The 12,979-nt window shown below is 38.2% G+C and overlaps 1 protein-coding gene across 7 annotated transcripts in view; it reads right to left on the bottom strand.

Annotated features, from left to right (window-relative positions):
* The window catches only part of TLN2 (talin 2), a 133,368-nt gene that overhangs the window by 92,330 nt on the left and 28,059 nt on the right, over positions 1-12,979 (bottom strand). For 3 of the 7 annotated variants that reach the window (XM_086849222.1, XM_086849226.1, XM_086849227.1), the window contains exon 4: positions 2,614-2,696. The exons of 2 other annotated variants lie outside the window; for them this stretch is intronic. The gene's annotated coding sequence lies outside the window, so the exon portion shown is untranslated. Of the gene's footprint in view, positions 1-2,613; positions 2,697-12,569; positions 12,703-12,979 lie in introns of all 7 variants that reach the window. 2 more of the 7 variants (XM_086849224.1, XM_086849223.1) reach the window with 2 other exon arrangements.

Here is a 12,979-nt window from a genome sequence, read left to right as displayed (position 1 = left end):
ATCAAGTCCACCAGAACAATTCACTTAATGGCATTTCTTCAACCTTTGCTTTACATGGTTTTATGCATTGGAGCTACTCCACAGGCAGCTGAGCTGGATTCTTGAAACAAAATGCAGCATGTTAGAAGCCAAGACACTGGACACTGCCTAAGGTAAGTAAGAATACCTGTGAATGTGTTTTTTGGAACTTGAGCTACTACTGTCTTATTCTCCTGCAGCAATCAGACTAAATCAGCTTTAAAAAACCTAACTACACAAAAGAAATAAGAGGAACAACCCATATAGACTCAAACAGCTCAACAGGTTGGGGTTTTTTCTCCATCAGCATCATGTAAGTTCACTACAACAAAGCCAAGCACTACTTAAATCTAAATTATAATTAATTCAGTTATGTTTTTACCCCTTTAAACACTCAGGTTTCTATCCCATCTACTGTAGTACCATCCAGACGATTTTTCCTCACAAGCTACCACAATTTGGTATCAACATGAGATTAACACTATTTTTTAAATAAATTACCATTCTTTATTAATTTTAATGTCATGAAGATAGAAAAGGGTTTACAGAAAAATAATAAAAATTAAAAAGCCCTGCATGTCATGTGAAGACAGTAATTGCAATCCAGCATACATCCCTCATCAGAAAGGTGGTCACATGGAACTGGCAATGCTGGAAAACACAGGCAGCAATTTACACACAGTCTGCAATTCACACGGTGCCATGCCAAAGAGAAAAACAGCAGATCATGCAATCTCCCTCCAATGGGTTTAAATAGCTACTAAAAAAATCCTTCTCTTACTTTTCCAACCTCCACCAGCTTCTTGAGATTTACCATACAGACACAGTTTACCATCCACACATTTCCAGTCACAGTTTACAATTTTTAGAATATTAATGCTTTGGCTGATGTTATTGCAGCAAGATTGAATGACCTTAGTGCATGCTCCCTTCATTTTCTGATGCCAGCACGAGAACAGAGAGGGAAGGAACAACAAGGTGTCTCAAAATTTAACCATTTCACACCATCTCAAAAGCTGAGTTCTTTTTTTTTTTAAAAAGCTCATCTTTTTTTTAACCCCAGTTCAGGCAGAGACTCTGCTTCTTGATTACTAAATTATTTTTTATTAAAAAAAGAACACTTCTTCCAAAAGAAGAAATGAACAGGGAGAACAACTAATAGAGGGATAAAGAGAAAAAAAAAAAAAAAAAGAGTAGCTGAGGAAAGGAAGAAGACCCATAGCTATAGACTGCAGAAAGCTCAGTTACTGCTACAACACTAATGAAAACAGAAAAGCTGAGCAAGAACAGTGTGCTTGCACCCATCAAATCAACATCTCTGTCACAGGCACAAAAAAGGACAAGATGGAGATGGAGCTCCAGCTTTAGGAGTACTCCATACCCCCAAAGTAAAAGCTCACAACTTTGTAACAATAAGGAAGGACAGAAATCAGAAGCTGGTGTAATCCTTATAAAAATTTATGAACAGGGTTAAGTTCGAGAAAAACCTGTATTTAGAGAAGGGAACAGGAATGAACCCCAAAACATCCACTGCTTCTACAGCAGAGACAGAGGAAGAAAGAAATCATGAAACACAGCTGAACTTTTATCAGGGTGTAACAGTTTGTGTAAACATTACATGTCAATTAGATTTTACTCAGTCTAGTGCACTGCCACACACTGTGTGCTACACTGAAGGCAAATCTCATCCTACACCAAATGTGCCCAGAAAGAGCACATCTTACCAATACGCTCAAAGTCAGCTTGGCAGAATTCAAATGGTTGAAGCTAAATTCATATATTCTGTTATTGCTCTTAGCAAAGTCTACTTCAAGATGTACCTAAAACACCTCCATTTAACCTTGTCCTTAGACATATTTGATACAAACTGGCATGTTGCTTAATTATAGGCTGCTTTGAAAGTTCGCTGAAGACATTTTTCAAACATGGAAAATTGCATGACAAAATTCCATTAGTGATCTTTCAGTATTTCAAGCACCATTTCCAGATGAGCAGTCAAAGCCAGAGAGACACATTTAGAACAGTAACGTGGACAAGGTCAAAGTAACTCCAACGGATTAAGAACATGGGGTGAGATTTATCAACATTTTGCCCAAAGCCAATTTTACCACTTAGTGATATTCTCTTCTGAGAGCATTGCAGTACAGAAATGGGAATGTATCTGTGAAGTTATTCTAGTAATGATTTTTCCTTGTTCTTTTTGTCACCTTTTATTCAGATGAAAGAGTTAAGTCATCTTCTTAGGTATTTATTTCATACCAATGAAAGGCATGGCCCTTTTTCCTAAGGCTTAGAGAAATCACTTATTACATGATCATATCCTCTAGTCTCCCTGGCAACTGTTTCAAAACAGTCAATATCTGTCATAGCCAGGTTCATCTCCAGGCTGTTAATTACAATATTTACTTGGCACTTCAATACTCATACATCACATTTAGTTTTCAGCTCAGTTTCTCTCTTCATAAACACAGCCACAGAAGTATATATTTCACATACTCTCTAAGGGAAATTTTATACTAATACATACAAGCTTTTAAATTACTGTAGGTTTTATGCAATTATATGCACAACAAAGAAAATTAAATAGGACCGTACCTCAAAATTAAACTTCATTTAATAGAAAATAAGTTTGTCTGAAAGTACTGTTTGATCACATGGAAGGCTTCCAGCAACCAAGTCTGTAACACAAAATACAAACAAGTTACTTACCCCCAGTTCAATAATTTATATTTTTCAAATACCTTCTCTGTCAACACACTGGAAAGAAAACAACTCAGGAAGTTGTAGGTTTCCTTTTCCCTTCAGAAGTCAGAATTTGCATTGCCAAAATGTCTTTGCATTCAAGAAAATAGATTTCAGTCCAAGCTTCTAAATTACTCACACATAAGAGTTCATAATAATTGAATTAATGATCTTTGACAGGTAAACACTTTTAAATTGCCCAGTCAATTAAGTCAACAAGTCTGGGTGTTAACATAAATTAAACTATCACACTGAGCTCTCAAAACCATTTATTTTGCATTAACTGTGCTTTTCCATGATTTATTGTCCCTGTGTGGAATAACAGTCTAAAGCACCACAACTCAGGCCACTCTCTGGACAATCTCCCTTCTGAAAGTATGGTACAAAAAAAAAAAAAAAATTGTTTTGCTTTTAAAAGATGACAAACTTTCAAGGCTTTGGCTGTTTTGAGGAGGTGGGTTTTCTTGTTTAGAGATCTTCAGACTTTGTTTATTAGACTTTGTTTTCTTTTTTCCCCCTAGGTTTCTTAGGATCATTTGTCAGTTTTTAAACAAAAGCTAATATATCATAATGGTTTAATAATCATGAGGCTGAGCAAACCAGTCTGCACACAAGCCATTTAGCAATTCTGGATCCCCACAGTGCTCTGAAATAAACACCAGCTTCTCTCCCAGCATCTCGAAACCCCTCCAGGCACAATATTATCCAGACCTAGGACTTGCTGCTAGCAAAGCCTTGTGTTCCATGTGTGCAGTTATGGATGGCTCTCATCCCATTTTTATATCTTCTGCACAACCTAAAAATTCAAATGAAGTTCTGATCCCCAGAAGCTATCTGAATTTTAAACCAGTTCATGCATCAATTTAGAAAAACCAGGATGTTAAAGAATAAAGATAGGCTTTCATTCAGCTACATAGCAGGGAATACCCACAGCAACAAAAGAATTCTTGCAAATTTTAACCAACCAAAGCTGGCAAAACACTTCTGATGAAACAAATTTATCACTGAATGTTTTTCTTGTCTTGGTTGGTTAGAAAGGTATTTTTTTGCTTTCAATGGACTTTAGACAACATTAGCTCTATGCCAACACAACTGTGAACTGCAGGTTTACAGATTTAATGCAGGCTAGAGTAAATGCAGTACACTTAAGACAATTATTTCAGCATCCAATTGAGCCCCTGCACTAAAATTGGCAATGCAGTAGTTTGCTACTTTGAAATTTAGATCCCTGATCACACTCATCCAACTTTTCAATGCCTGCCAAGTCTCCAGTAAGGTGCAAAAAACGCACAATTACATCTAATTAAAGGTATGCCAGCAGCAGGCACCTCATGGGTTTCCCACTAAAATAAAAGGTCAGGATAAAATCAAGTTCAGCACACAGAATATCTGTATCTGATACAATCTCTTAGGTGGCTGTATCGGTGTATAAGGGATTGAGCTGCATGATAAGGATCTGTATTACAGTAAAATGATAAATTCCTGTTCAGTACAGCCCACAAAGTCACCAGCCACCCTAATTCCTGGACATCACTATGTCCTTCTCCATACTTGCATATATTTTAAAGTTCTAAAATTGTATCAAGTGCAGTTGAGAATAGTTTAGTCACTTGCTACTGCTACCTGTCTTGGTTCTTAGTCCTTTGTTAACAAAGACACCAGAAGCCCTTTCAAGTCCCCATGTTCTGTAAGCACAAAGCACCAGCCAGAAGCATCTTCAGCTCTATTCAGAACCACCATCAATGAAGGCTGACACTTTTTGGACTTGTATCAAAAACTGAATGCCTGTACAACAAACCACATCTAGGAAAGAACAAAACCAGATGTAGCAGAGAATGAAGTGACCATCCCAATATTGCTTCTTTCTAGCTGCACCACACAAAGGCCCCCAGATAAATTTTCCAATTCAATACATGTTGTTACCATCATGATGATTTAAACAGTTGTGAAACTGCTTTGAAATTGGCTCTTTTCAAATGCAGTTCCAAAACAGAATCATTGCTTAAAAGAAAATAAAAAATAAAAAAAAATCAAGCAAACACAACAAAACCCCCAACAGTTTGCTTTTTCCAAGCTGTATACCAAACATGGGTATCTAGAAATCTATTTTTCTGTAGTTTATCAGGAGGGTATATGTACTTAAGTGTTAATGAGACTAAGTACTTAAGTATTAACTTAAGTTAATACATAAGTATTAACGAGACTAAGAAGAAAGGAAGTAAGGCAACTGCTGTCTTAACAGATTACATCAAGGGATGAAACAACACAATTTATTTGCATATATATTACCAGAGTAACTCAGTGAATAGAATACCATGTTTCAAAATGACAACTTAATTTTAAATAGCAGATTTTAAGTCATCAGAATACTTAAAAGTAGAAATATGAATATATCTTGTGGAGTCTGAGAAAAAACTTGCTTGTACTATGATATATATATATATATATATATATATATATATATATATATATATATATATCTTAAGACTAGCTGGAACAAATGTGAATGAAACAACACTCATTTTTCAAGTGGGTTAATTATTGCTGAAGCAGCCATATATTTTTTTTACTTATCAACAGGGAAATAGACCCTAAAAAAAACCCTATTAATCACTGTTTTTTTATTCTATTGTCCTCACTTCCTGGAATGTAGTCAGAGATGGAACTAGACTGCCCAGAAGCCCAGTCAGCAAAGCAGCTGCCCTGAACCTGGGATTTGTTTACAATTCTGTTGGAGGGTGAGAGCAATGAGTGCATAAAGCACCTAATTCCAGAAGTTTACACAGGGCTTTCTGAATATTTGGAGTATTTCTTAGCAGTAGGCCCCTGGCTCCCCTCCCCTTCTTTTTCCTTAGCTGCAGCAACATTTCTGTGAAATGCTTTTGGTTCAAATACTAGTGGTGTTATTTACAGAACAAGAAAACTGAATAAAGAAAATAACTGAAGGAGAATGTACTTTCTCAATTCTATTACAGATTCCTACACTATGAATTAGAAGTAAATTACAGTTTTGCCTTTATTGATATTTCCTAGGTATTCTCTAAATTCTTGGTGGTAACAGTTTAATTCAGTAGCATTTGGATTTCAGGCTCACTGAGATGAAACAAATTCCAGCATCATCTCATACTACATTTTCTGAATGTGGAAGATATTTCTGCCCATGTATTTCCTTTGGGTTTATGATGTGTGTTTTTTCTATGCTGTGTTTTGTGGGCTGTTCTTGTTTGTGCTTCTTTTGATTGTGTGGGTTTAGGTTTTGGGTTTTTTTTAACCATAACCAAATCCAAATCTATGGTCCATGACACAGGGACATGTGAAACATATGTTTGGAATTTACCACCCCTTTACTGTAGCACCTCTGCTAAATGAATCTGCTAATAGTTTAGTATTTTAAAGCTATAGACAGGGAAATAGACATAATAGCTACATACAGTTATATAGACACATAGCTATAGACAGCTACTTTGGGATATAGGGAAGTTTAGTTTAGGACATCTGGAACACTGAGAAGTATAGTTTTATGATCAAGTTCCAAATTATGTTCCTTGAACATAATAAAGATATTGAATGGCTGCTCCAGACTGGTCCTAATTCAGATATTCTGTAGTGGGACTTCTTTAAATTCCATTTCCTTCTTACCTGTCTTTGTTACTTGCTTCAAGACTACTTCATAAATGATCACAGTTCACCTAGTAGAAGGTCTTCAACATTTAGGCAAATTTGACAACCCCCCCATATGAAACTATACTCTCAAATGTAATCCTTTCCTACTTGAAACAAAATGTTATTCCTTAAAAACTGCGAAGTTTTTTAAAGTGGTAGTGCAAGCCGGACTTTCTGGGAACCTCAGAGATGGTGGTGGCTCATCCCTGCACACACTGGTCTGCCAAAACTCAGCTTTCAGCCCCTCAGGACCTATTATTGCTTCACTCTTACCAGGTCTTAACTACTGATTTTCAGCTATCAATCCTTATAACAACCTGGGATAATAGTTTTGAGGAAGTCTGACAAGGTAGAACAATCAAGGATCTTCCACTTTTATATTATCCTCATTACCTCAGTAGACTGAAGAGCTTCCTTTTAAAGAGCAATGGTTTGGAAAGTTTCTGTATCTTCATACCAAGTTGTTAAACACTTAATTTAGGCAACACATTAACTATCCCCACAAGGAAACACAGTGAACCACAAATATACTAAATAGTTAAAGCTCATGTTAACATATAAATTTGTGATGTATGGAGTGAGAAAGTATTTTGAATTCAAACCAGAATGATACAAAACAAATTCCTTTCTGTTAGCATACCAACAAAACTTCGATGGACCACACCAGTCTGCATCACAGAGAATCTCCAAACAAACAAACAGCACCAGTCCTAGATGTTCTGAGAACAAAACATGGTTACCAAACAAAATTCAGCTACACTGAGGTGTGGGAGGAAGTGATTCTGGGCCAACTCTGTATACATACACGTATATACATATATGTTGTTACTTTATACATGCAAGCACTCATGGCCTTTACAGAGCTCATCATGACCTTAGCCAGGTGTTCTCCAACTCCATCATATCAGCACACTCTGCATTTTCAACACAGTCAAGGTGAGAAGTTTCCAACAGGAGCAAGTCTATTGCAGAGATACACCCCAAGGTACACCCCAAGTTCAAAACCACATCAGCACTTGGGAAAAAACAGAATTTCAGAACTCTAGGAAACATGGAGAACATCCAATAAACTATTTCTGGGGGAAATAAAGGCCAAGGCACACCTTGTTGATTTTCTTGTGTGCTTGAAGCTTATGTTCTCCCAGTACTATGACTTGGTATCAAGGCTCCTATACAAAATTTCAACATTAACCATGATTTTTAAACTAGTTTCAAATACATTTCCCTCTCCAAGTACCAGCCATTTATGCAAGTGAGTGAAGACACATCAAACAGATGAAGAAGCTGAGTGTCCAACTCCTGCATTCACTTCTCGAAGCAGGAACGTGTCTTTTGATGTGACTGGGAAGGGGAATTAAAAAGGCAGCTATAATCACTACTACTTATTAGATTTCCTCAGCAACTGAGAATTTAGTATGGTTACAGACTGCACACATTACTGGTTCACTACATCAGAAATGCATAAAGCAGTTCCTTTTCTGCCTGATTTGCCTTGGAGGACATTAAGTTAACATTTCAGAAAGAAACAGCACTTCTTTAACTATGCAGCTGCCAAATCAATTCTTTCTGATTCAAATATGCTTTGAATTTCATAAGATCTTTCCACAGACATAAATCTTTCAGTCCCAAGCACTTCCTGTCATTTTAATTACTTCCCTTCAAGTCCCCTAAAGAACAAAAACGATGCTTTGCAGTGTTCACAGACAGGATGAACAGCACTTACTGTGTCCTAGGGGAGAACACTGTCAGGAAGGGCTTTTTAAGTGGGGGGAGGAGGAGTGGCAATGCTGGAAAACACATACCTAAGAAATACATACTGTAAATACTCAATTGAAATTGAAAACATGAGAAAACCTCAACCTCCTTCTCATTTACCCCCCCAGTAAAAGGAGGAGAGATGCCTTCTCTTGACAGACTGAGCTTTCCAAGCACATGTTTTTGGAACACGACAGCACCTGAGTGAGGTTGGAGAACACAAAATAATCCTTTTCAAGCTGCTCCCCCTACTTCTAGATATGTGGTGGTCTTAGATTAAGGGCTTTTTATATAAATATTTTATATTTATTCAATAGGGTAAGGAGCAAGCAAATCTCCATCACACTGGTGCACTGACATGGTCTTGAACCAAGTCAGACCCTCAGCTGTGGACACAGATTGTCAAAGCCCAAGTAATGTCCTTTCCAATCACCCCCATCCTGGAGATGCTTACATTTCAAATCTCCTGCTGCACTATGGCTTACCTTGAAGTTACCTCCTGTAAACCAGCCCAGACTCCCATAATCCTGTTGCAAAGACATTTAAATCAGGTCACCCTGAGGCAATTTGCTAAAGAGAAAGCATTGTTTGCCTTCATGTCAACTAAGCTACTTAAACACTGCAAAAAACCTTCAAGTACTCAATCTCAGTCCCTCAAAGCTGGTTTCAGTTGTTTAAGGCAATTTTAAGGCAGGTAGACCTGCAAAACTGAGGCTGCAGATGGAGACAATGCCCTTTACCTGCCACTGAGACGTGGAGCTAGCATGGTTGCCCTGTACAGCTGCAGGTTTTCATGGCTAAAAACCAAAAAAAAACCCAAAAAACCCCTCAACCTCAACCAATACTCCCCCTAACCCCCCCAAAAGCAAAAAGAATTAAAACAGAACTACTCCACATTGTCAGCAACACATCGAAGTGTTTATAAGGAAGAATGAACTCACTTCCAGCACTTTGAATAACAGAGATCCCAAAGAGATATATTTTCACTGATTTTCCATTCATTGCCCTGGAGTTGAAGCCAAAAAGAACCCAACTAAATCAAGCAATTTTCCTATCTGGTCTTTTTGAAACACTCTAACATCAGTGTGCACAGAATGAAGGCTTTAGAAAGGAACAGGTAAAACATTGCATCCTTAGCTCCAGCTGGCATATTGCATTTCAGTATTTTCACAATAACATACAGTTGATATCCAAAGTTAATTCAAAAAGTTTTTTTGTACAATGTCTGCCCAAGGGACTGATTCCACCACATTTGAAAAGCACATCTGAAGTGTTTATTGCTTCCAGATTTTGAAAGGAGAAATTACTGTTATAACTCAGCTGAGTTGTCTTAACAGCTCTGCTAAAATCTCTTTGGTTTTCATCCCAAAGTCTCACTTCAGAAAATACATGTTTCTTGTGTATTTCTTCTCTAGGCATACAAAGCCCATATTCAATGTTTAAGCAGAAAAATACATTTAACAAGAAAGATGAATGCAGCCCAACACTTACAGTGCAGGCAACTTGAAACACGTAGCAAGGTTTTGGGATTAAACAACACTGCCTAACCTTCTTCCCAATCCCTGCCAAAAAGCCAAAACACTACATTCAGAATTTGCAGTAAAAGCAAAATTTGATAATCATGACCTGTGTCCAATTCTGTCTGCATTTTATGGTTTTATTAGATGAAGTTAGCACATAGGTGACCTCAGTGCTGCAGACATGTGAATTATGTCACACGAGAAGAGAAACAGCCAATCCAGGCATTCAGCTCATGATAAATGAAACTGAAGTGTAACATTCAGACCTGGAGATCCAGTAATGCAACAGCTCAGCTACAGATGGAACCCAGCAATCGGAGAACAGGCACTTAACAGAGATGCAAAACCACCTGAAACTTCTGCCCAGAGAGCTTTTGCTGTGAAAAGGCACAGATCTTAAAATTAAAATAAAAGAGTCTACCAAGAATGCAAGTGACTGTTTAATGCAACAACTAAAATACCTGCCCAGTAATCCTCATTTTGGTCACAGATCACAGGAATGCATGAACCAACATCAGGGAAATGATTAGCATATTATACATCAGCCATTTTGGATGAACAGAGACAGTGACACGTCCATTATTTCTGGTGAAATAATGCAACTGTACTTTGGTAGATAGCATTTAACATGTCAACAGGCCAAGTGGCAATATCAGAATTCAACTTGCATCTTTACTACCATATTTCTAAATCTGTGGTTCAGATATTAAATAGGTTTATTATAACAATTTTTAAGTGCTCCTCATTATGCTTTAGGTGATAGATTCCACTTCTGTCATAGTACACTCTGGAAGCAAAGCTTCTGACTTGTCTGAAAATTCAGAGCAGCCCAACTCAGAGCCGAGTTCTGGATTTACTTTCACTCCAGCTGCTCTTGTGAATGATTAACACTCAAGTCTTCTACAACTATGTGTTGCTGGCTCCTTGCACAGCACTTAGCTGTACAAGCAGATGGACAACAAGCTCTTGGAAGCAATTCTGCCAAGAATGTCCCAGCCAAATGCTCTTTTTGGACTGGAATGGGGAGCAGCATGTGGGAAGTACCACACTGCTGGTTGACATGTTTGCCACTTGGAATGTTGCCCTGAACCGGCAACTGGCAAATATTTACAGAGGAAAATTTTCTTGGTTAGAAAGTGACAGGGGACACATCAGACTGAGGGCATGGAAGATGACAGATCAAGTCTTGTATTTAGAAGCAGCACTGTAGGATCAAACAGAGACTAACTGCCTCATGACATTAGTGTAGCTTCAGGAAACACACAAAATAGGCAGAGGAGCAAAGTTTTAGCAATGTAAAGTACTCAATTCCACAATATCCAACTCTTCTGAAATGTTTCTGAACTGCTGGAGGGGAGAGGTTCCCTCTCAGGGAAAAGACCAAGGATCTGAAGAAAATCTGAAGAAATCTCCATGATTCCCTAGAACTTAGTGCATTTGAGAAAGGCTTATCTATTCTGGCACTGTTTCTACCTCCTTGTATCTTTGCAGCTGCACAGAAATCTATGAAGGTGCAGAGTATTAGCCTCTGATTGCAAAATCCATAGGAGCATGGACCCAGAAATGAAGGCTTAAAAAAATTCAGGTGACAGAAAAGACTTTCTCACAACCACCAGATGGTTGGGAAAGCAAAACAACCTTAGGGTGGACAGTCTATGTCTCTGAGCTTTTATGCCTTCTGTACAAAGGACACATGCACCTGATGTGACTGAATTACTTTAATTAAATTATGATACTGAACTTCTAGGCACAGGGAAAGCAGGCAGGAAAAAAAATGGGGAAAAAACACAGAAGTGAAGGTTTTCTCATTTCTTTCTTCCATTATTTTCCCTAGACATGGGTATGTATAATGTTAACAATCCTAACCTTTTTGTAACACAGGCAGCAGAGAGAATGTTCAGAAAATGCTAAGACAAGAAAAGTCTCCTGATAAGTAATACTGACACATGAAACAAGAGTTGAGAGGAAATGCCCCTGTACAAAGGAAATGTGTATACCGGTGCAGTACAACTATCACAGAGTGTATTTTTAAAACAACAAAATCAAATTTTACAACAAAATCAAGATAACAGAAAAAACAAACAGCTGTATCTGCAGAACCTTCTGCCTTGACATCTGTGCTCCAGTTGAACTGACAGGTCATTGCTGCACAAAACCTTCACAGAAATCAGGCTTTGGGGAAGAGAGGGACACCTAGCCATGCTCACGTGCTCAATGGCTGCAATTTTAAGACAATAAAAGATATTCTTAAGAATTTTGGAGATGGAAGTAGCTGCGAAGAGGGTCAGTGTAAAAACAACCAGCATCGTGGCAACTTGGGGGATGGTTTTCGCCTCAGGGGAGCCAAATCTACCCTCACAAAAACACAGTAGCTTTCTTCAGTGTCATGGGGTGGTTTATAATTCACCCAGAAACTTCTGTACTCTCTAGTTAAAGTCCAGTTTCTCTAAAGTTTTCATCCTCAAGCTGCAAAGGATTTTTTTTTCCCCCTTTATCTTCCATTTCTGGCAGCAACTGCTCCACGATAGTTTTCCAATTCCCCCTACCAGGCACTTCTTTGAAACAACCAAGTTTTTGGACATGTTCCAAGGCATCTCTCATTCTCCACAGAGATTTAGAAGCACTCCCAGCTTCCCCACTGGTCCAAGAAACAAGCAGCAGTTCTGTCTTGTGGTCCATTTTCACTGTTTTCATGAAAGCAGTCACCCCTCTGAGGACCAGAGTAAGCTGTCAGCCTTTAAAAGTGACAATTCCAGCAGAGATGCCAAAGCCCTGACCCACCCTTTGAAGAAGACACCACATGTGCAGCCACACAATTCTCCCTATGCACAATGCAGCTGAATGCTCCAAGTGGCACCAGTAAAAACTTACTGAAGTTACATTGCACCTCCAGATCTTCCTCTGCGGCATCAAAAGCCCTGCTTTAGTCCAGTTGTCCAGAACAAACTTCCACTGTAATTCCAGGGCTTTATTTCACACAAGGCATTGTGCACAGCAATGTGAGCTGGAGAATGAGAAGACACTGTCAACAAGCAAAGCACATTTCAGCCACATGGTCAAATTCCACTTGTGACCTTATTCCAATACACTGCAGTGGGGTGATAAGAGCTAACAATACTTGAATTTAGCCCAGAGGGACAAAAATAATAAATCCATGTTTCTGTGGTTATGAATTGTAAAATCTAAATTTTCAAAGGTCTCAGCTCCAAATTAAATATTCACATGAAAAGAAACTTCCAATAATGAGACAGTTTCCAGAAAAGTTCAGGGGCTACATGATT

This window comes from Cyanistes caeruleus, chromosome 13, assembly GCF_971803275.1.
Source record: "Cyanistes caeruleus chromosome 13, bCyaCae1.hap1.1, whole genome shotgun sequence".
NCBI lineage: Eukaryota > Metazoa > Chordata > Aves > Passeriformes > Paridae > Cyanistes > Cyanistes caeruleus.
The sequence above is the reverse complement of the archived record's forward strand: the minus strand, read 5'-3'. Positions and strand labels throughout refer to the sequence as shown.